This window comes from Pantherophis guttatus, chromosome 4, assembly GCF_059756535.1.
Source record: "Pantherophis guttatus breed Tessera chromosome 4, ASM5975653v1, whole genome shotgun sequence".
NCBI lineage: Eukaryota > Metazoa > Chordata > Lepidosauria > Squamata > Colubridae > Pantherophis > Pantherophis guttatus.
Window position 1 is genome coordinate 111,564,191 of NC_142066.1, and position 24,898 is coordinate 111,589,088.

General features: G+C 48.3%; 1 protein-coding gene and 1 pseudogene across 8 annotated transcripts in view; both read right to left on the reverse strand.

Annotated features, from left to right (window-relative positions):
- UBE2E2 (ubiquitin conjugating enzyme E2 E2) overlaps window positions 1-24,898 on the reverse strand; it is a 168,942-nt gene that overhangs the window by 20,544 nt on the left and 123,500 nt on the right. The gene's annotated exons all lie outside the window — the stretch shown is intronic.
- On the reverse strand, window positions 3-9,008 carry LOC148114302 (uncharacterized; annotated as a pseudogene). Its single transcript, XR_015733643.1, has 2 exons — window positions 8,948-9,008; window positions 3-7,840 (listed from the first exon to the last, which is right to left on the reverse strand). The product of XR_015733643.1 is annotated as an uncharacterized LOC148114302 (transcript).

Sequence of the window (24,898 nt, forward strand, 5' to 3'; positions counted from 1 at the left end):
GGATAAAATGGAGAGAAAGAGAGGAGGGAGGGGAGGTGTAATCAAAACCAGGAGTGGATCAAGCATATTTACAAAGGCTTACCTTTGGAGCGATGCTACTATCGGTTTGTGTCCAGATATACTAAGTGGTGTGAAATTACATCAAGGACCATAGGTGGTCCCTTCCAGCATGTCCTAGGGATCCCTTTGGTTTTCTTCACCATAATTCAATTTTCTGGCTTAATGTAATAATTTTGGGCTCTCTGGAAGTAGCATTAGCTTGTTCTAAAGCTTTAGCAAAATCTGGTCTTACTTCTGCTAAGTTTTTAAGCCATTCTGGATTCCAATCTACATATCCTCCTTTGTTTTCCAAGTGCACCCCAAGGTGCATGGGGAAACCAAACAGGATTTCATAGGAACTGTATCCAGTTGATCTGCTAGAACGCTGGCTATTAGAACAGTTGGCAGAAAGTCTGCCCATGGATGTGAGTGTTGGAAACAGTTTCCTTAATGCAGTTTTAATGGTGCCATTCATGTGTTCACATTTTCCATTACTCTCCAGGCCGATACACTATGTGTCACTTGCGTTTGATCCCTAACTGGTAAAAGCTTCAAAGAGCTGACTAACAAAAGATTGCTCCTATCTTTTGAAATCTGGAATGGCCCCAGCGACAAAAGACTTCTTGGTACAACAACCTTGCACTGGTTTCTGCAGTATTATTGCATATGGGAAAGGCTTCCACCCAACCAGAAAATCCATCTACTACAACTAAAAGAAGTGTACAACCATTCTTAGTTCTTGGTAATCCCTCAATGTAGTCCAGGAAAATTGTATACCATGGACCAATTTGTCTTTGACCATACAGTGGAAGCTGCAATTTAGAATAATCCCATTTTTGAACTTGGCATTCCAGGCAATTGTCAACAATGTGTTGAATTATTTACCATTGGTTGGGCCATGTTGCAACTTGACGTGCCTTTGCCAAGATCTTCTCTACTCTCTCATGGGCCATATCATGCAGGTACAAAACAATCTATTCCTTTCCCCCCAATTTACTTACCACTACTAAAGCATGTACCCATTGAGCCATATTTCTCAGTGTGTTAGCAGGTTGTCTAAAGCTGATACCCACTGATCTGTTGCCCAGTATTGCATGTATTGAGTAATCCCTTTCATAACATATTCACTGTCTATGCAGATGCTTTCCCCCTCTTTGCCTATCACATGCTGCAGTACCTTTTGAACAGCCACTAATTCTGTTTCTTGTGTACTGTAAGAATTTGGTAAAAGAGCCCCTAATTTTAAACCAGTAGTAGAAATAACTGCCCAAGACATACACCTGGTCCCCTCTTCTCACCATGAAGCTCCATCAGTAAATCAGATTGCTTTACCCAGCATCCACTACTAGGCTACCAGGCACTAGCCAGAGTGATGGAAGCTGCCAAGTCTTGGATCCAAAAACGATTCAAAAGTCTGGGCAGGCTTCAGGACCTATTTTTATCACCTTAAGTTGGTGGGGAGTGGCTTCCCATGCAGGCCCAACTCTTTGTTGGTGAGACTTGGGAAGTGGCTTGCCATGTGCCCAACTTTTGTTTATTTTGACATACAATAACAGCTTTATAATTTCTCAAATATTGGTAGTGTATCTAACATAATTGTTACCCGCCACTACAGAATTGATTTAACCAGACACTATTATAAATAGTTGTAACTAATTCTGCTAATTCTGTATAATATTTATTTCTCCAGTGACTAATTTGAACACTTTTAAATAAATTTGAGAATTTCTAAATAAAGCAGTTAAAATTTAAGATATTTTAACCACATGCTGCTTCTTCCTATTGAAACTACTGAGACTTAAAGGTGGTGAACATTAGCTGGATGATGCCAACTAGATTAAAAGTAGGCAGATTAAATTATTTTATATATAAAATGATTAAAGTAGGCAAGAGCTGTAATGATTAAGCAACATAAATAATATATCAGAGTACTTAAACTGTACTGTACAATAATCCCCTTAAAAGTAATCTTGAATAAAATCAAAGATTTCGTTTGGGATTAGGGTTGGACAAGAATTAAGTCTGATTTCTCATCTAAGATTTTGGTGATTCTCTTGTGGTTCATAATAGTTTGTAATACTATCCTTAGTAAGAATCTGGCTTGAACTCCACAGTACTCACCCATCTGCTAGCCTATTTACTGAGGGCATAGTTTCATAGGTCATTTTATGGTAAATTGGCTACTGAGGCAATTAAAGCTTGTCCAAGATGTTTCAGTTTTAAAATAATATTTTCCTTGAGAAAAACCAACGGATCAGGCAGTTACAGATTACAGTTGCAGACTGGTGGTAGGAAATGAATCTGCTTGCCTATAACTGGTCTGAGATGTCTGCTATGGGAAGGACTAAAATTCTTGTTTCCACAATTATATATTATTGTTGTTGTTGTTTAAATAGACTGGTTGACCTTTCCACTTAATTAGTGCATATTCTGTAAATTATTAGTTTAAGACATGTCACTGAAAGGACTTGGCCCTAATGCTTCTGCAGCCTGCACAGTAGAGATTTCTCTTCCCAATGGCAGTTACTCTTAGGGAATGTTCAACCTCTAACTTCTCTTCTCAGAATACAACCCGGTACAGATATGACTTCAGTTCACAGGCATATTTTTTCCTCACTCTCTTTTGGAATATCAGATCTTATATATGCTGGATTTGAGACAAGAATCAGTAAAGTGATTCCAGCTTTTCAAAACAGTGGCTACATTTTAGCTGCACAAGTCCATTTGGACAATGAATGTGTCACACCCAAGAGACCAAAAATCTAAATCTCTGCAATCACCTTGAAACTGCTAGGTTTCTATGGCAATAGAAAACATGGATAACAGGACAATAATTATTTGGGGAAATTATGTTGAAATATCCCACAGTTGAAAAACTTTCCCTCATACTGTTTTCTTTTTTTAAAACTTCATTTCCACGAATGGTTATGCACCAGCAACATCCATGCTGGAAGAATTCAGATGATGACTAGTTTGTTTTTAAGACAAACTCTCATACACAATTGAATGGAGAAGGGGTGTTGGCCTTACCTGACACGCTCCTTCTCGGTGTGCTGAGAGAGAATCCAAGGAATGGGTTAACTCTGTCTTGCTGCTCATTAGACTAAGTCTGTCAAACTTCTGTGGTCACTCCTCCCTTCTCTGAGGCCCAGTTTTGATGAAAGCGTAGTGATTGACCTGAGGTGTTTCTGTGCTGATTTTGGCCACTCCTGGACTCTGGACCAGATGGTCGCCAGGGTGGGGTTGGATTCTCAGCACACCAAGAAGGAGACCAACACTCCTTCTTCAGTGTGCTGAGGAGAATCCAAGGAATGGGACATACCGAAGCTGGCTGGTCCTAAGGATGGGCAGCGGTCTGATCCCAAGTCCCCAAGCCTGGGTACACCTTCGGGAGAACTCGTCTGCTGAAGGCCGCTTCAGTGGAAGCGAATGCGTCCAGCCTATAATGTCTTGTAAACAGGGATGGAGAGGACAAGTTGCTGCTCTACATATTTCGTCAATGGAAGCCTGTGTGGCCCACGCTGCCATCGTGGCTGTGCTTCTAGTGGAGTGGGCTGTCACTCACCAAGGTACAAGAAGAACATGAAGCTTGTACACTTTGGCGATGCATGCTCGTATCCACTGGCTTAGTCGATGCTGTAACCTTGTTACCCAATATAGAGGGTTAAAATGATATAAACAGGGACTCCATCTTTCTGAAAGAGGCCGTTCTCTTAATATAAATGCAAACGGCCCTCCTTACATCCAAGGTGTGCCATTTTTTGTCCAGGGAAAAGGGCCAGGGCCAGGGTAGAAGTCCGGCAAAATTATTTCCTGTGCCCCATGAAACGAGAAATTAACCTTGGGAAGGAAAGAAGGGTCCAATCGCAGAATCACTCTGTTTGAATGAAAGATCACAGATCTTCCCTTATAGAGAGGATTTGCCTGGCTGAAGTGATGGCTACGAGAAAGGCACCTTACAAGTGAGGAAACGCAGATTGGCAGATCGTAATGTTCGAAGGGCGCAGAGGATAGAGCCTGTAGGACCTTGGGTAGGTTCCAGGTGGGATACCTGTGTACCACCAGGGGCCTTAGATTAGCCGTGCCTCTGATGAAGCTGCGCACAATAGGGTCTTGGATCAGGGGTGAAATGCTCCCGGTTCGGGCCGGATCACCTGATCCAGTAGCGATGGTGGTTCGGACAACTGGTAGCAAAAATCTCTGCCCCCCCCCATGCCCATCTGAGCCGCGCAATCATCAGAGGCTTTTTAAAAAAAATTTAAAGTATTTTTTCTACAACCTCTTCGGCCGAAAAAATGCTTTTAAAAGCCTCTGACGATCCCAGCTGAGTTGCCTGATCGTCAGAGGCTTTTTTTCTTTTAAAAACATTTTTTCTACAACCTCTTCGGCCGAAGAGGTTGTAGAAAAAATGCTTTTAAAAGGCTCTGATGATCCCAGCTGAGTTGCCTGATTGGCAACTTTTAAAAACAACTGAAGAGATTGTAGAAAAAATGGTTTTAAAAGTTAAAAAAAAAAAGTTGGCCACATCCACCCAGTCACATTACCCCCCCACCAAGCCACGCCCACAGAACCCGTAGTAACAAATTTTACATTTCACTACTGTTTTGGATGAGGGACTCCAGATCCCTGCATGATAATGCAGAGGACAGAGATGCCACTTGCCTGAGTATCATACTAGGTGACAGGCCCTTGTCCAGTCCTTCCTGCAGGAATTCCAGGATCTGGGCCACCTATATATAGAGACGGTCAATAGCAGCTTTGGATGGTCTGTATTACTTTGTTGGAGAAGTTGTCCATGGCCTTCTGGGCCAGTGGGGAGTCAGGAGCAGGATTTCTGCCCTCTCTGCCAGTACCTTCCTTATTACCCCTGGGATGAGGAGAAGAGGAGGAAAGGTGTAGTAGTCCTCAGGGCCACGGAATGTGGAGTGCATTGACCTCTTCCACCCTGGTTGTTGCAAACCTGGTATAAAACCTGGGTAGCTGGCTGTTTGATGGGGTAGCAAACAGGTCCAGGATCGGAGAACTGAACCGTTCAGACAGTGCCTTGAACAGGTTGGGATGGAGGTGTCACTCTGAGTGGTCAACTGCTGAGCCAGTCCACTTGTACATTCGCTGTTCCTGAGATATGCTCTGCTCTCAGGGATAGGAAATGTTCCGTCCAGAGTCCCAAGCATTCAGCTTCCTGCATGAGGGACGTGGAATGGGTGCCCTCTTGGCAATTGATATGGGCCTTGGTCCATCAATATGAGTACATGGTGACTGGAGATAGGGTCCTGAAACTGTCTGAGGGCTAAGTGGGCTGCCCTGAGCTCTAGCCAATTGATATTGTTCCATAAATCCTCTAAGACCACTGCCCCTGTGTCATCTGGGACCATAAATGGGCACCCCAGCCAAAGAGGCTGGCATCGTGGTGATGGTCAGATAGTTCGGCTCCTTGAAGGAGCATCCCGTGGCTGCTGCCTGGGACATGCACCACTGGAGTGATTGGAGTACTTTTGGTGGAACCCAGACCTTGACAGTTGAGTTGTTCCTGTGGATGGTTGGTAAGGCAGGAGGAACCACTGTAAGGTTCTGGCATGCAGGCGTGCCCAGGGGATGATGGAGATGCAGGACACCATCTTGCCCAGAAGTTGTGAGAGGAGGGCCAGGGGCACTGTTCGGTCTGCCTGGATCTGAGCTGCTAAGGCTCTGATGCTGTCCTGGTGCTCCTGGGATAGGGACACCATGCAGGATGCAGTATCTATAAGTGCTCCCAGGTGAAGTAGTCAGTTAGTGGGAGCGAGGTGGGAGCGAGGTGGCTCTTTTCATAATTGATGGAAAATCCATGGTCCTGTGGGACCGGGATTGTGACTCTCAAATCCTCTGTCGCCCAAAGGTGAGAGGAAGGCTGAATCAAAATGTTATCCAAGTAATGTTGGACCCAGATAGGAATAGTCCTGAGGTGGGCCGATAGTGTCACCAGAATCTTGGTGAATGTCCTGGGTGCTGAAGACAGGCTGAGTGGCAGGACCGTGTATTGATAATGCTGTTGGTTTGCAGGAATCGTCAGTGAGTTGGAAGGATAGATATGTGGAGGTATGCCTCTGTTAGGTCTATTGATGTCAAGAAGTCATCTTCCCGGATGCTCTCCAGTATGGACTGGAGGGAATGCATCTTGAACCTCCTGTAAACCAGATGCCTGTTCAATTTCTTTAGGTCCAGAATTGCTCTCTACCCCCTGAGGTCTTTGGGATTACGAATAGGATGGAGTAAAACTGCCCCTGCTGGTCCTCTAGGACTGGTTGGATGGCTCAAATGTTCAACAGGTGTTGGACTGCGGCCTCCATGTTTGAGATGGGGCAACAAATCAAGAAGCTTGGGGGTGTGGAGAGAAATTCAAGGGGACAATCTAGTCTTACCATGTTCAGGACCCATGCATCTGTGGTAGTTTCCTCCCACTGATTGACGAAGAGGCTTAGATAGCCACCAATGGGAGGGTTGGACTCGCAGTAATCTGGAGCAGTGAAAGGGGCAACTTCCGTTGCCACGAAATAGCCATTTGGCCTGGAACTGCTGCCTTTTCCTATCTCTATACCCGGACCTATCAGGCTGGTGATCCTGCCTTGGGAAGTACGCCCTCTGTGGGGTGAAAAGTCAGATCCAGTGTCAGCTGGTCTAAATGTGGGCCTATGAAAATAAGGGGAGGGGGAGGAGCGGTCATCTTGGATGACCTGGATAGAGGGGGTAGGATCTTCTTCTTGTCCTTTGTCTCTACCACAATGGGGTCTAAGGCTTCCCCAAATAGCTTGTCCCCCTTGGAGGGGTCAGAGGCTAGCTTCCATTTTTATCTCATGACTGCCTGCCAGTGCCGAAGCCACAGCAGGCGGCGGGCTGTCACCGATGAGGCAATGGCCCTGCAAGCGAATTTGGCAGCATTTAGTGTGGCATCAGCAGAAAATTCTGTTGCTGCTAGCAGTTTATGTAGATCCTGGTGAGTGCGGAGGTCATCAGCCGGGACTCCCACTTGCTTAAGCCAGAGCAAGGAGGTCCTACTGAAGAAGGAGGCAGCCGTAGCCACTTTGACCTACAGGCAGCCGCCTGATGGCCTTTTTAGAGCGTCAGCTCTGCCCTCCTGTCCTCTGTTTTTAGAGCATCCACCATGTCATTGTACATGATGATAAAGGATGCCAAGGCCGCCACAGAACCGTCTATTGCTGGCATTTGTAGCACCACAGTGAGTTCTGGGGCCATGTTGTAAAATTTTTTTTGTCGCTCCCACTCGGGTTGGGGTATACCCCTGGCAAGTCCCATTGCTGTTGGACCATGTCCAGAAATAATTTTGGTGAGGGGATCACCTCATTTTCTGTGACAGATTCTGAAAAAAGTAATTCACTTGGGTCAGTCAAACCCAAGGTAGGATCTGATGTAGTTGGATCCACTCCCATGCAAACTGTATTCTTGGCCTTGAATAAGAGAGCAGGGTGAAAGAGCCTTCTGAAGGCCGGGTGGTCTGGGACCATCCCTTCATCCTCAGAAAGTTCCAGTTCTTTCTGCCCCTCCTCATCCGAGAGCAATGACTGGCTCTGCATGGATGATGTGGGAGAATGAGGCTTTTGGAGGGCCGATAACTCTCTTGGAACCTGGGTTGCCTGATGCTGTCCTTAGCGCAGGGCAATTTCAGATGCCAGATGACAGCTTTGCTGCATGCCTACAGCAATCCCTTATGCGATGGCCTCTGAAATCAAGCATCTCATTTGAGAGATTTCAGGTTCTTGATTGTCCCCTGGGCTGAGTCCCCCCACTGTGGGGGTAAAGGTGGCCGCTGGGGGTAGGCCTCACTCTTTTCAAATATTGTTCCCAATGTCCTACTCCTGGAAGCAGATTTGATAGGGAATTAAAACAGGCCTCATTGCTGTCTGGCATTGGAAAGTATTGCTGAGAGCATTGCTTAGCACCATCTGGAGACCAGACCTGGGAGCTCAGGTTGTTTACTTGCCTTGCCTCATCCAGAGGCTCCAATGGCTGAGGCTGGAAAGATTGGAAAATGACAGCTTCACTTCTGGGGGAATTTACCTGCCTCTTCTGCTCTGCCTCTCTCTCCACTCTGGCGATCTCTTTGTCCACCTCCATGCATCCTTCTCCTCGGCCTTAGAGGCCTTTTTGGAGGAAATGGCTTTTGCCCTGAAAGCCATTTCCTCCAAAAGAGCAGCCACTCCTTTGATGGCCAACCTCGGTGTTGAGGAGCTTTTCTTAGGGGTCTGAGTTTTGGCTGGGAGGCTTTGCTCCTCCCCACCTGCTCTGTTTCTTTGCAGCAGTCTGTTGCCACAGAATTCTCCATTGTATATTCTGCCTGTTGAAAGCAGGCTCGTTCCGCATTGGAACACTTTTTTTTTTTTTAAATTGATTTATATGCCGCCCTTCTCCGGAGACTCAGGGCAGCTTACAATGCATTAAGCAATAGCCTTCATACTTTTGTATATTTATACAAAGTCAGCTTAATGCCCCCACAAACTGGGTCCTCATTTTACCTACCTTAGAAAGGATGGAAGGCTGAGTCAACCTTGAGCCTGGTGAGATTTGAACTTACAGTAATTGCAGACAGCTGGTGTTAATCACAATGCTTTTAGTCTGCTGAGCCACCAGGCCCTTACACTGCTGCTGTGGCTGATTCCTTTGCCGCTACAGAGTTTGCACCAGAGACCGGGCAGTGACTCTAGTCCCCTCCGCTGATTGCAGGAAAATTAGAGGGACCTCGGCTCTGTCATGCTGAGCTGGATAACGACAACTATGCCGGTTAGACCGGGGAGCAGGCCAGCCTGTTTGCTCCCCTTGCAGGAGTTGGATGCCTCCTGCCAGTTGAAGCAAGAATCCAAGAAAGGAACTCCTTGGATTTTGCTGAATATAAATTTTGAATGGACGTTGGTCTTACCTGATACGTCCGTTCTCGTTATAGGGAAACGTCTGTCACTCTGGGGGTTCGACAGTTCCATGCATGTGACCGAGTCCTATAAAATAACGTAGCTCCGCCCCCTTGGCCCAGTGTTTCAGCGAGGGCGTTGCGTAGACTGAAGTGTCTCCCTAGAACGAGAAAGAATTAGTACACCTCCCACCCCTTAGCCCCATCAGGGAGGGCGTGACAGACGTTTCCCTATAACGAGAACGGACGTATCAGGTAAGACCAACGTCCATTCTCCGTAATAAGGGAAACGGCTGTCACTCTGGGGACATACCAAAGCTGAATGTCCTCCAGGGTGGGAGAAAGAAGAAGAAAACCGGATCTGCCGAAGTCACGGACGATGAACCGCTTGCAGGACCCGGCGGCCGAAAGCAGCGTCCGAAGAAGCAAAGGCATCCACCCGGTAGTGTCTGATAAAAGGCGTGAGAGATGTCCATGTGGCTGCACGACAGACTTCTTCCAATGGAGCGCGGGTAGCCCAGGCTGCGGAAGTTGCGGCACTCCGGGTTGAATGCGCCGTAATCCGAGGAGGGACCGGCAGATGGAGACGCTGGTAAGCCGTTGCGATGGTGGCCCGAAGCCATCGGCCCAGAGTAGGTCCAGAGACCCGAGTACCAATGGACTCCGACTGGAACGATACAAATAGGGCTTCCGTCTTGCGGAAGGAGCTTGTCCGCGAAATATAAATCCGGAGGGCTCGTCGTACGTCCAGAGTAAGCCAGGAACGTTCTAGGCGATGAGACGGACGAGGATAGAAGTTAGGGAGGACCAATTCTTGAGACCGATGAAAAAGGGAGTTCACTTTAGGGAGAAAGGCTGGATCAAGGCGGAGAACCACTCTGTCCTTGTGGAAAATACAAAGGTCCTGGCGAATGGAGAGAGCCCCCAACTCTGAAATACGACGAGCCGATGTGATCGCCACCAAGAACAACACTTTGAACGACAGAAAACGCAGGGAAACCTCGCGGAGAGGCTCAAACGGAGAGTCAAGAAGAGCCCGAAGGACGGAATTCAAATTCCAGGTAGGAAACCGGTGGACCACCGGAGGTTGCAAATTAGTCGCTCCACACATAAAAGTTCTGATGAGAGGATGACGGGCGAGAGAGTCTTTAGAGCCACACGTTAGGACTGTAGAAAGAGCAGACACCTGTCTGCGCAGGGTAGAAGGGCCAAACCAGCATCAAACCCCTCCAGTAGAAAAGAAAGAACCGCAATTACAGGAGCAGTCAAGGGATCCACCGAATTCCGCCTACACCAGGAAGAAAAAGCGGTCCATGTTGCCCCATAGATCCGTGTGGTGGAGCCGCGGCGGGCAGCCTGCATAATGGAGATGACCCGTGGAGGGACGCAGGCATCGGTTAGGAGACGCCGCTCAGCCTCCAAGCGGTCAATTGGAGGCCCGACGGATCTGGATGCTGGAGTGCCCCCTGGGACAGCGAAAGGGAGGCTCGAGGAATGCGCCAGGGAGCTGCTACCGACAGGGAGCGGAGATCCGCATACCAGGGCTGACGGGGCCAATGCGGGGCAATGAGAATCAGTTCTGCCCTCTCCTCCAGGAGTTTCCGAATCACCTTTGACAGAAGGGGCAGAGGCAGGAACGCGTAGAGGAGGCCGGGTGGCCAGGGACTGTGGAGGGCGTTCGTGGCTTCCGCCTGAGGGTCCGGATAACGGGAGAAGAACCGAGGGACCCGACGGTTCGATGAGGAGGCGAATAAATCAACAACAGGCGTCCCAAACCTGCCGACGATCTTCTGAAATAGGGCCTGTGGAATGCACCATTCCCCAGGGTCCAGAATGTGGCGACTGAGGGCATCCGCCTGCACGTTCAAGGCCCCCGAGATGTAATCTGCCCTGAGGGACCGGAGGTGACACTCGGCCCACAAGCCCAGGCGCAGAGACTCTGTTAGAAGCAATCGGGAACGAGTGCCCCCCTGCCTGTTGATATGGGCCTTTGTGGAAATATTGTCCGTTAGGACAAGGAGATCCTTGCCCTCCACGAGATGCTGAAAACGAAGGGGAGCCAGATGGACCGCTCGCAGCTCCAAAAAGTTGATGTTGTTCTGATGTTCTCACACCATCCAAAGGCCCTGGGCTTGATGGTGAAGAAGATGGGCCCCCCAGCCTAGAAGGCTGGCATCTGTCACCAGCGACAGACGGTGAGGTTCTCGAAAGAAGGTGCCTCGCGCGATGGCGTCCAAGTCCACCAATGAAGGGACGCGGAAACTTGCGGGGACAAGCGAAGTAGGACGAGAGAGGAACTGCAGCCGGCCCGTTGGTGAGGAAGCAGAAACCACTGGAGCTGTCTGCTGTGTAATTGAGACCAAGGAACTATTCCAAAAGTGGAGACCATTTTGCCCAACAAACGGGAAAGCTTTAGTGCTGAACAAGAACCCTCCCCCAGACACTGAGATGCTAGAGAAGAAAGACTGACCTGGCGCTCTGGGGAGAGGGAAACTAAAGAAGAAACCGTGTCAATGGAAGCCCCCAAGTGGATAATCTGGGGACCCAGGACAAGGTGGCTCTTGTCCCAATTAATCGAGAAACCATGAGCCTGTAATATGGACAAAACAGAGGACAGATCCCGCTGGGCCGAAGAGGAAGAGGAGGACAGAACCAAAATGTCATCCAAATAAAATTGCAAACGGATAGAAAGGGTCCGAATATGCCCAATAAGGGCGGCCATGATCTTAGTGAAGACCCTTGGAGCAGAGGAAAGACCGAAGGGGAGAGCCCTATACTGGTAATGTCGTCCCAAAAAACAAAAACGGAGATACTGACGGTGGGAAGGAGCAATACGTATGTGAAGGTATGCCTCGGTTAAATCTATAGAAGAGAGCCAGTCTCCTGGGCGAATGCATTCCAATATGGTGGACAAAGAATGCATTTTGAACCGGCGGTAAGTAACGTACCGGTTCAAAGCCTTCAAATCTAAGATGGGACGCCACCCCCCCGAGGACTTCTGAACAAGAAACAAACGGGAGTAAAAACCCCGGCCCCACTGATCGCGAGGGACTTCCTGGATGGCTCTAATGTCCAAAAGATGGGAAATAGCTGAAGACACCAAAGCCCTCTTAGTGACATCCCGGGAAACGGGACAGGGAAGAAAAACAGAAGGAGGGGGGGGAAAGGAACTCTAGATAAAGTCCGGACCTAATGGTAGACAGGACCCAGGCATCAGAGGTGGAGACCTCCCACTGATGGAAAAAAAGGGACAAGCGCCCCCCAATGGGGGCAGAATTACCGGGATCTACGTTGGAAACGACCCCTGCCCCCCCGGAAGGAACGCCTAGGGAAGAACTTGTTTCCCTGTCTAACCTGGTTGTCCTGGGAATGGATTCTCATCGGGAAGGGGCGTTGGAAGCGGTGTTGGTAAGGACCAGAGTCGGAAGCACGAAAGGACTGGTTCCGAGGAAAAGCCGAATAACGAGAATCCGAGCGTCTGGAAATTGAAGGAAGAATCTTACGTCAGTCTCTCGTTTCCACAAGTAAAGGTTCCAATGGAGGACCGAACAAGGAGCCTGCAGTATATGATGCGGAAGCCAGCTGCCACTTGCTACGCATGTCGGCATTCCAGTTGCGCAGCCACAGGAGGCGACGCGAAGTCACGTTGGAACTTAGGGCTTTCGCCGCAAATCTAGTTGCATTTAGAGTGGCGTCCGCTGAATACTCAAGGGCCGCTGCAATCTTGTTCAAATCTTGGCGAGACCTCGAGTCAGTAGGCTGAATACGGTCTTGAAGCTGTTTGATCCATAAAAGAGCGGCTCTGTTGAAAAACGAGGCCGATGACGAGGCCTTGATGGCCCAGGCAGCCGCCTGCTGACCCTTGACCAGAGTCTTCTCAGCCCTGCGATCTTCCAGACGCAAGGAGTCCTCGGGAGGGCCAGCGGGATGAGAAGAATTGCACAGAGCCACTATTGGGGCGTCCAGAGGAGGGGGTTGCAATAAATCTGCAAGAGCGGGAGCAGAATTGTACAGTCTCTTGTCAAGGCTATTTGGACTTGGGCCAGCTCCTAGTAAATTCCACTGGCGTTGAAGAACATCCAAGAAGAGCTTGGGAGCAGGGATAGTCTCCGGGTCTACCGCAGGTTCCGCAAAGACAGCTGAAGCTGGATCCGGGACTACAGGATCAGGTGGAGCAGAAGAAACATTGCCCAGACGGGTAGTCACTATGGCCTTGCGTAACAAAGAATGAAAAAGCTGCGGCTTGAAAAGCCCAATGAAGGGGGTCTGTTCAGAAACCAGTCCGTCGTCATCGGATAGAGCCGAATCAGGAACATCATCCAACTCAGACAGAGAAACGTGATCCGGAGATGCTACGGAATCCGCCGGATCCAGCTCCGATACAGAATCTCCGGCTTGGACCGGTTGAAGATTTTGCAACAGATGAGGTTCCGGAGTGGGGTTGCTCTGTTGTAGACATTGAGCAAGACCTTGCTTAATGACTCTGGCCAGCATGAGCTCAAAGGCCTCAGGTATGGGTGGAGGTGACATCACAGGAGGAGTCAAAGCAATAGGGTCTTCCGTGACTGGCCCCTGGGGAACCTCAGAATTAGGAATTGTTTGAAAAAGCGGCTCAGCGCCAGGCAAATGAGGAGGCTCAGGTGCAATTGAGCCATCAGGTGAAAGCTCCCGGGCGGCACTGGAAGCTCGGGACAAAGTGGGAGAGCGCGCCCTTGAGGAGGCCACTGGATTAGAAATAGCGGCCTGTGCCACGTGAGACTGGGCCTTGGTAAAGGCCTTCTCGATGGCCTTGTGGCGCCGTTGCTCATCCTTGGAAATTGCGGAGGCAGATCTAGTAGACTTGGCCCGGTGGGATTTGGGCTGCTTAGAGGAGGGACCCTCCAACGGGTCCTCCTGGGCTGGCCTCTTTGAAGCTCTGCTCGAATGAGGTGAGGCAGAATGATGCCTATCCGCCATCTTGAAGGCCCCAGCAAAAAAACAGCAGGACAAAATGGCCGCCGACACTAAAGGTAAGCTGCCGCCGTTGATCTGGAATGCAAAGTCCAAAAAAATCACCTCTGAAGTCTCTAGGGACGATCGCAGGCTCAGCGATCCAGGCGGCAATAGTCAGATCGCTAGCTCAAGGCTATTACTGCGATCGCGGCTAAAGAGGTAATTAGAGCCGTCAGTCACTTCAAACAAACGCCGCCAGCCGAAGGGCTGTTAAAGCGGCAACCAGGAGAGCGAGGGAGAGCCGAGGTTGTAATGAGTCTCGATCGCAGACCAAAGGGCTGAATAGCGATCCCGGAGCGCTCTCCTCACAGTCAAATCGCCGCCAAAATAAAGAGTGTTACCCGATGGCTGGAAGGCGAAAGCGCGCGCAAAAGCGCCGCCGCGCTCAACCCGATGGCTGAGGGGAGCGCGAGGCGGCGAAAAACGCAGCGCTGACAATCCGGAAGGAAGAAAAACAATAAAAAACAATATAAACGTAGGAAAAGTCCAAAGGCTGATAAGCAGGAACAACTAGCTTGCAGCAGACAACAGCTACAGAGGGAGACACAACCGGTCAGCATAGACCGAGTCGAAACACTGGGCCAAGGGGGCGGAGCTACGTTATTTTATAGGACTCGGTCACATGCATGGAACTGTCAAACCCCCAGAGTGACAGCCGTTTCCCTTATTACGGAGAAGGTTGGAGCTAATTTTGGAAATGTCTATCTGAGCGAAAGACTGAGTTAAAAAGTGGGACGCAGACAAGGGAGACATGACCACAGAAGTCTGACATACTCAGTCTAATGAGCAGCAAGGCAGAGTTAACCCATTCCTTGGATTCTCCTCAGCACACTGGAGAAGGGGTATTGGTCCTACCTGACATGCTCCTTCTCATGGTGCTGAGAGAGAGAGAATCCAGGAATGGGTGTTGCTCTTCTCTTCTGCCTGGAGACTGAGCCTGTCATCTTTTTGGTGATGCCTCCCTTGCCTGGTGACCTCCCAGTTCGGCGAAGGCGTAGCGATGACATGGCTTGTGACCTGTGAAAATATGAGTCCCTTCTGGACTGTGGACCAGATATTAGTCAGGGTGGGGCTGCATTCTCTCTCTCTCACTGCCATAAGAAGGAGTGTATCAGGTAGGACCAACACCCCTTCTCCATTGCACTGAGGAAAAAGAATCCAGGAATGGGACTTTCCAAAGCTGGCCTATCCAACGGGTGGGAAATAGTCTGGTCCTCAGTCTGCTGATCAGTGTGGACCCTCTGGAGGACTCGCCTGCCAAAGACCACCTCAGTCAAAGTGAAGGTGTCCAACTTGTAGTGTCTGATAAAAGGGGATGGAGAGGACCATGCCACTGCTCGACAGACCTCCTCTATAGAGGCCTGTGTCACCCACGCCACTGTCGTGGCCGTGCTTCTGGTGGAATGGGCTGCCACACTCCAAGGCACTGGAAGAGCCTGAAGCTCATAGGCCTTGGCAATGCACACCTGAATCCACTGTCCCACTGTTGATGGAGTGACCCTGCTTGCCCAGAGTAGAGGGCTGGAAGGAAACAAATAGGGACACTCTGTCCTCCTGAGGGGAGAAATCCTCTTAATATAAATGCGGAAGACCCTCCTAACATCCAAAGTGTGCCATCTCTTCTCCAGGGTATGTTTCGGTCCTGGGCAGAAATCAGGCAGTATCAGTTCCTGGGCCCTATGGAACCAGGAGTTCACCTTGGGAACGAAGGAGAGGTCCAACCATAGTACCTGCCAGAGTGGAATATATATAGATTCTTCCTCACAGAAAGGGCCGCCAACTTGGAAATCTGTCTGGCCGACGTGATGGCTACAAGGAAAGCCATCTTACATGTGAGGAAGCGCAGGCTAACAGATCTTAGTGGTTCAAAGGGTCCCTCAGTGTGAGCATGCAAAACCTTCATCAGGTCCCAGGTGGGGGTACCTATGAACCACTGGAGGCTTCAAGTTCGGTGTGCCCCTGAAGAACCTGTGCATGGTAGGATGTTTAGTGAGAGACTCCAGACTCCCACATGATAAAACCGAAGTCAAGGCTGCCATCTGCCTATGGATGGTATTCGATTTCAACCCTTTGTCCAGTCCCTCCTGGAGGAACTCCAGGACTTGGGCCACTGACACCAAGGAAGGATCAGTGTCCATCCTGGAACACCAGGTGCAAAAGGCCTTCCAGGTAGCATCATATACCCTGCCGGTGAATGGCCTCCTAGAGGCTTGTATGGTTCGTATGACCCTGGAGGAAAGGTTGTCTTGATTCAGGACCTTCTGCTCAAGTGTCAGATGGTCAGTTGGAGCCACTGAGGGTCCAGATGGATCAGGGCCCCATGGCTGAGGAAGATTCTGTCCTGAGGTATCCTCCAGGGCCAGGCCACTGACAGGTTGACCAGGTCGGCAAAGCATGGTTTTCTGGGCCAATGGGGGGGGGCAATAATAAGATCTCCACCCTTTCTGCCAACACCTTCCTGATTACTGTTGGAATTAGCGAGAGGGGAGGAAAGACGTATAGGAACCCCCGGGGCTACGGACTGCGGAGGGCATCGACCCCCTCCTCCCCTGTTATCAGAAACCTGGTGAAGAATCTTGGCAGTTGGTTGTTGGATCGTGAAGCAAATTGGTCTAGGACTGGAACGCCGAAGCTATCTGCCAGTTCCTGAAATAGGATGGGATGCAGGTGCCATTCTGAATGGTCCACTGTCATCCTGCTGAGGCAGTCCGCCTGCACATTGCTCACCCCTAAATATGTTCTGCCCTGAGGGATAGAAGGTGTCTCTCTGCCCAGAGGCCCAGTTGTTCGGCCTCTTTCATGAGGGACCTGGAATGGGTACTCTCTTGGCAGTTGATATGGGCCTTGGTGGCCACATCGTCCATCAAGACCAGTATGTGGTGCCTGGCCACAGTGTCCTGAGAGCCAGGTGCATTGCCCTGAGTTCTAGCCAGTTGATATTGTCTGTCTGAGTCCACTGGCCTTGGGTTATCGATGACTGGAGATGGGCCCCACAGCCGAAGAGGATGGCATCTGTCATGATGGTCAGACAGTCAGACTCCCTGAACAGGCATCCTTTGTTGATGGCCTAGGGCATCCACATTGGAAGAACTGCAGAGTTCCTGCGGAACACTGACCCTGGTTGTTGAGTTGCTCCTGCCGAACCTTTGGTAAAGCAGGAGGAACCATTGTAGGGTCCTGGCATGTAGACGTGCCCATGGCACAATGGAAATGCAGGATACCATCTTACCCAGGAGTTGCGACAGGACTGCCAAAGCTACTGTGTATTTTTTCTGGATGCGCCTTGCCAAGGCCTGTAAGCTGTCTTGTCTCTACGGTGAAAGGGAGACCCCGTACAAAGAAGTGTCTATGATCGCTCCCAGGTGGAGCAATTGGGTGGTTGGAGAGAAATGGCTTTTCACAGTGTTGATCAAAAGCCATGATTCTGGAGCACCTGGATCGTTGTCCGTAGGTCCTCCTCTGCCTGGGGACCGGAGGAGGCCTGGATCCGAATATTGTCTATATAGCACTGGACTTGGATTGGAAGTGCCCAGAGGTGGGCTGCCAGAGCTTCCAAGAGCTTTGTGAATGTCCTTGGTGCCAACAATAGGCTGAATGGCAGGGCCTTGTACTAGTAATGTTTACCTGTGTAAAAAAAATCACAGGAACTGCCTGTGAGCAGGCAAGATAGGAACATGCAGGTATGCCTCTGTCAAGTCTATGGAGGTGAGAAAGTCACCCTCCTGGATGTTCTCCAGTATTGACTGGAGGGACTGCATTTTGAATCGTTTGTAGATGAGGAGCTTGTTCAGCCTATTCAGATCTAGAATTGCTCTCCACCCACCTCCAAGGTCTTTGGGACCACAAATAAGATTTGAATAAAATCCCAGCCCCTGTTGGTCCTGAGGGACCAGTTGAATGGCCTGGATATCCAGCAGATGTTGAATAGCTGATTCCATAAGGCCTCTCTTCGTTGTATCCTTCGACATGAGGCAATTTATAAAGAATTTCAGGGATGTGGAGAGAAATTCGAGTGCAAAGCCGAACCTCACCATATTGAGGACCCAATTTTCCATTGTTGTGGCCTCCCACTGATGAGCAAAGAGGCTCAGCCATCCGCTGATGGGAGGGTTGGACTTGCAGTCACCTGGAGCAGTGAAAGGGATGACTTCCTGAGCCACGAAATGGCTGCTTGCCTGGAAATCCAGACCTGCCTGCCTGTTTGTCCTGCCTGCCAAGGTAAGGTCTCTGGGACTGACTGTAATTGAGTCCCATGTCTGGGGCCTGAAAAGGCTGCCTCCGAAAATAGGGCGAGGAACAACAGTCAACTTGCCTGTACAGGGAAGGTAGGGCCTTGCCCGTCCTTGGTGTCAACTAGGATGCGGTCCAGAGCCTCCCCAAACAGCTTGCTGCCCTTGAAGGGAGCAGAGGCCAGCTTCCATTTATTCCTGGTGTCACCCTGCCAATGTTGAAGCCATAACAGCTGGCGGGCTGTTACCGAGGAAGCGATGGATCTAGATGCGAACTTTGCCGCATTCAGGGTGGCATCAGCTGAGAACTCAGCGGTGGCCACCAATTTATTGATGTCTTGGTGAAACCTGACATCCTCAAATATAATCTGACATCAGGCAAAGCCAGAGCAAGGATGCCCTATTGAAAAATGAATCAGAAGTCATAGAAATCATAGGATGTAGAATAGATTTGAACCCGGAAATGTTTTTACTAGGCATGAAACCAGAGAACTTAAACAAATCTAATTGGTATCTCGCTCTCCACATCATCATTGCAGCCAGGATCTCGTTCGCGCAAGAATGGAAATCCAAAAATATCCCATCAGAGGCTACGTTAATTGCAAAGATCATGAACTGTGCAGAAGCAGACAAGCTTACTGGACTTTTACGAGATAGACAAGAATCGGGGTTATATAGGAGCTGGGACAGATGGTATGCTTGGCTGCAAAAAAAGAAATCTTAAGAAGAATGAAAATATTAACCTTAATGTGAACGTGGGTAAATATTTATAGGAGCATTGCATGACAGTTGAGAATTCTTTCTTCTGGATAAACTTTTCTTTCTTTTGATGAGTTGGCTTAATGGAGGTTTGTACTTTCTCTAGGTGAAAATTGATACTTTAAAACTCTATATGTATTATATTACTCTCTGCAATTCTATCCATATTATTATATTTTTTTTCTGTATTTTTTAAATAATTTTCAATAAAAAAAATTTAAAAAAAAAAAAGAAAAGAAAAATGAATCAGAAGTAGCAACTTTTACCACCCAGGCAGCTGTCTGGTGAGCTCTGCGGAAAGCCAATTCCGCCTTCTTGTCTTCTGCTTTGAGGCAGTCAATTACACTAGTGGTCAATAGTGCAGCTGATGTCAAGGCTGCCACCAGATCATCTACAGCTGGCGTTTGCAGTATCTCAGAAAGGTCTGCGGCCATATTATAGTTTCTTTTCAGTTCCAGTAAGGGGAGGTCCTGCCTCTGGACTGGCCCATTGCCTCTGTACCACATCCAGGAAGAGTTTGGGTGATGGAATTACCTCGCTCTCAATGGTCGACTCTAAGAAGAGCATATGACCGGAATCCATTGGCCCCAGAACTGCCTCAGGGGCAGGGGCAGATCCAAAATTGGTTTGTTTTTGGCCTTGTGCAACAGGGACTTGAATAGATCAGGTCGAAAAAGGTCTGTGAAGGATGATAGCTCAGGGTCCATCCCCGCATCTTCTGAAAGAGGCATAATCTGATCTTCCTCTGCAGAGGAGTCTCCGCTCTGAATGGAAGGAGCCTGAGAATGAAGACTCTGAGGTTCCATCCAGGGCCCTGTGCCATGGGTGCCAATTGCTGGGCCTGGTAATGATGGAAGCCTGGGTAGGTTGACTCCCTTGCTGCAGGCCTGCAGCTATTCCCTGTATTATTGCCTGGGAAATAATCATTTTTAAATGGTCAGACAATTCTGACTCATTGTCATCCCTTGGGCGGAGCATCGCTACAGCGGGAGTAAAGGTAGCCCCAGGTATTGGCCTTGATCTCAAAGGAGGAATTTGGCCCTCTGTTCCTGCTTCAGACAGACTGGATGCTCTATTAGTAAAAGTCTCAGCGTTCCTAAACAAACCTTGACAGCCCCAAACAATCCACTGTGAAACTGGAGTTGGCAAATGGTTTATTGCAGCTGCAAGGTAGCTCCACGGCAACGCTAAGTTACATTAGTTTAAAGTTGGCGCTGAAAGCAACTGCCTCTCAGCGTTTTTTATCTGTCTGCGCAATCTCCACCAGTCCCACATGCATAATGAACAGCTGAGCTATATTCAGCTGAGTGAAACGGGCCATCAATTATCAAACGGGCCATCAATTATTCCTGTGCCAGCCCATGATGTTATCAAATGCTGCCGACTCCTCTGCTTGTCCGTGATCCTTCCATTCACTGCCAATCCTTTCCCCCGACGCGTAGGTCACCTAAACACCCTGTGCCACCATCACCAGCCACTGTGATGAGTATCCCCTGCTTTCAGGTATCTTCGGGTTGCATTCCCATGGCCTCCTCTCTTCCTCCTCCCATATGTGTTGTCAAGCAGGAGATCAGGCTTGACAAGTGCCCCCCCCCTTTACCAGAAGTCCCCCTGCAAGATATAAATTGGAGATATTATCACCAGCCCTCGATTTCTGTGGGTTTTTCCTATGGAACCGCCGTAACAGCCGATCAGCATTGATCTTTTCCGCAGCCACCCAGGAGGTGTCCTCATAGGAATATTCCTTCCACTGTACTAGGTATCTGACTTTACCCCTGTGTATGCTAGAATCCAATATTTCGTCTATCTCATACTGGTTGTTCTTCAGAGGTCCAGGATATTCTGAGGGATCTCTGAAAGTGTCCAACGACTTTAATAGACTGCTATGAAATACTGGGTGGATCTTACCCAGTAGGGGTGGGAGCTTCAGAGCTACTGTTATTGGGTTAATCACTCTGATTATTTTAAATGGACCTAAATATTTAGGACCTAATTTTTTTAATTTTAATTTTAGTTTAATTTAATTTCCAATTTATATACCGCCCTTCTCCCTGAGGACTCAGGGCGGTGTACAGCCAAGATAAAAAACAAAGAATACAAATATTAAAACATTTAAAAATATATATAAATTTTGGCCCGAAAGTTAAAAAAATCATAAACTAATTAAAAGAATTTAAAAATTTCTTCTTAAGCCAACCCGGCTTGCTGGAAAAGATGGGTTTTCAGGGAACGACGGAAGGCATTGAGGTCATGGATTCTCCTTATCTCCGGGGGCAACTGATTCCAGAGGGTGGGAGCCCCCACAGAGAAGGCCCCACAGAGAAGGGTATCTCTGTATCTCTTATTTGGTATCCTCAGTTTGATATACTTCGTGGAGAGGTATACTTGATCCCCACCCGGAATGGTTTATGTTATGCCCTTTTTTTATCTGCTTGCTGTTTATATTACCTAGATGCTTTCTCTAATGCTATCTTGACTCATGGCTATAGTGTCCATATCTGGTCAGCCCAATCACTTGGTAATGTTCCTTCATTGTGTGACATTTCCAGTTCTGGGATAGCAAGGAATTCCTTTCCCGTAACAACCTGGAAAGGGGTAAGCCCTGTATTGTGATGTACCATGTTGTTATACGCTACCTCGACGAATGGTAAGAGGAGACCAGTCCGATTGCTGGTAGGAGATATAACATCTTAGGTAGCGTTCCACCATAGCATTAACTCTCTCAACTGCCCCGTTGGTGCTAGGGTAAAAGGCTGAACTTAATCCCTGTGTCGCTCCTATGGCTTGCATAAAGTTGCGCCAAAACCTAGCCATAAATTGTACCCCTCTATCTGATATAATTCGCCGAAGTACTCCATGTAGATGATAGATATGTTGAATGAACATTTTTGCTAATGGTCTAGCTGAGGGCAGCTCGCCACATGGTATAAAATGTGCCTGTTTGGAAAATAGGTCTATTATAGTCCATATTACCATGTTGCCGTTACTCTCCGGGAGGTCTACAATGAAATCCATAGCGATTTTATCCCATGGTCTACTAGGATCAGCTACTGATTGTAACAATCCAAGAGATTTTCCAGGTCGTTGTTTGGTCACGGCACAGACTGGACACCCTCTTACATAATGTTCTATGTCCACGCGCATATGTGGCCACCAGAATTGGCGCTGTGTGAGACATAAGGTTTTGATAAAACCAAAATGACCAGCATCCTTTACATTATGGCACCTTTGTAATACTGCTTTATGCAGTTCTTTGGGGATATATAACTTATCTCCTTTCCATCCTAACCCATTCCTATGGGTGAAGAGGGTTTTATTTTCCATTAGCCAAATATCCCTTAACAAAGCATTTCGTATGTCCTCCTCCCAATTTTGTGGTATATCATTCGTAGCTACCTATCCAGTGGCTGACTGTTGGGAATCATGGCCTGTACCACCTCGTGCCTTTTACTGTTATATTGAGGCATCCTTGACAATGCGTCAGCTAAAAAATTCTTCCCGGTGGGCACGTACTTCAAAGCAAAGTTAAACCTTTGAAAATATTGTGCCCAGTGCACCTGTTTTGGCAACAGTTTCCTAGGGGTTTGCAATGCTATTAGATTTTTGTGGTCAGTCCAAACTTTGAACTGCTCTCGTGCACCTTCTAGTAAATGTCGCCAAGGGACGCCCAGCATACACAGAAAGCCTCCTTCTCCCAGATTGCCCATCTTCTTTCTGTGGGAGTGAGTTTTCTAGAGATGTATGCACAGATGTATGCATTTACTAGAAGGTGTAAATGACCATGCTCGTTTTTCTGTAGTAGGATCGCCCCTACTGCCACGTCACTCGCATCAGCCTGTACGACAAAGGGCTTATTCTGGTCAGAATGTTGTAATATAGGCTTTTTGGCAAACAAGGCTTTTAATTTCTCAAAGACTTTCTGACATTTATTAGCTGTCCCAACCTTGGTTTTATGTCCACACCTCGTGTGCATAACAGATTGGTTAGGGGTAATGCGGTTTTAGCAAAGGATGGAATGAACTGCCTATAAAAGTTGGCGAAGCCAAGGAAACTCTGCAACTGTTTCCTTGTCCCCAGAGCTTGCCACTCAATTACCTTTAACTTTCTTGGGATCCATCCTTAACCCCTCCTGCGATATTCTATACCCAAGTAATCCAATTCGGTTTGATGAAATTCGCATTTGGAAACCTTAACAAATAATTTGGCTGCCAGTAGTTTCTCCAGTACATTGTGAACCAATTGGATATGTTCTTTCATCATATTTGTATAAATAAGTATATCATCCAAATAGACCAATACTCCCAGATACAAATATTCATGCAGAACCTCATTTATCAATTGCATGAATACGGCCGAGGCGCCGTAACCAAATGGCATAACTCAGAATTTTTAACCCCCCAGGGGGCAATTAAAGGTGGTTTTCCATTCATCCCCTGGTTTGTACGGACCAAATAATAAGCCTCTCTTAAATCTAGTCACGTAAAGATTTTACCTGTCACTAATGTGGCTAGTAAATCTTTTATTAGAGGTATTGGATATAATGGCACTACGCTCACTGCGTTGAAACCCCGGAAGTTGACACATAAGTGCAAACCACCATCTTTCTTCTCTCTGAAGAGAACAGGTTCAGCCATGCGAACCCTGCTAGATTGAATGAATCCCCTAGCTAAATTCTTATCTATATAATTACGTAACTCCTCTAATTCCTTCGGTGTCATGGAATACATACGGGGTTTTGGCAGTTTGGCTCCTGGTTTTAACTTGATGACACAATCAGTACGCCGATTTGGTGGTAGGGCCTCACACTCCCGTTCGCTAAAAATCTCTGCCAAGTCCACGTACACCGCCAGGACTCCCTCAACCTGGAGTAGTTGTCCCACTTGCCCTCCTTCCTTCACCTGTTCCATGGGTTCGCATCCCATTGGTTCTGGGCCCAGCTCTAGTCGGAGTTTCTGATAGCCCCCTTCCCACCAGATTGTCGACTTCCATTTATCCAACCAAGCTGTTCTGCCCCATCTACGGACCCCAAAGAACGCAGCACACACAAAGTCTGTTCAAACCTTAGTTTACTGAATAAACCAGTCTTCTCAACAACGGCTGTTAATTAATTGCATTAACAGCTGCCAAGAATTCAAAGAATGATAACTGAAAACTTACTATGGTTGGCAGAATGCCCAGAAGCAATTTGCAGAAAGCTGATAAGATAAGCAAGACAAGACACCAAGGTATGTGAACTAAGTTGTTCCCTGCAGATTACTTCAGTTGGCATTCCTCCTTAAATAGGCTAAGGGAGTGGCCAATTAGCCCCAAGCCTTACTCTCGAGGAGACCGCCTCCTGAGGATCCACTCCTGCCTTCTGCACACCCGTGCACTGAGAAGAGGCTCCTCCTCTTCGTCCTCTTCTCTTAAGGGAGCTTCTGGAGGTTCTGAAGGCCCTGGCTGAATTCCCGCCTCTGGTACCACATCTTCTCCAGCCTCTTCATTGTCTGACTTGAGTGCCAGCTGCACAGGCTGCTGGCACAGCACACCAGCCTCCGCGCTGTCTGAATAAGCTACTAGCTGCACAGGCCGCGTACGGGCCACAACACAAGCCAACCCCAATATAACAGGTTCGATCATCACCTCCACCACCACAAATCGCATATGCTCCAGTGCTCCCCTATTTCCAGTTGCACTAGTTCCGTGACTTGGGTAGCAAGGATTCCCCCAGAGTCGAATCATCCATTTGTTCAAATTTGATTGGGGTTTTTAGAGTTAACACACATAAACCTAACTCAATAGCCACTGATTTATGCATTAGACATGTGGTGGATCTAGAATCAATTAAGGCATCCTACCTAACTCCTATGGTAGTGTGAGGATTCTGGAGAGTAATCTGGACCACAAAGGGGCGTGTTGGAGCACTTACCATTGGATCAATTGTATCCTTCTCATCACTGTCTCCCACCACAACTGGTGGACTTCCGGGCCCCAGTGTGCTTTT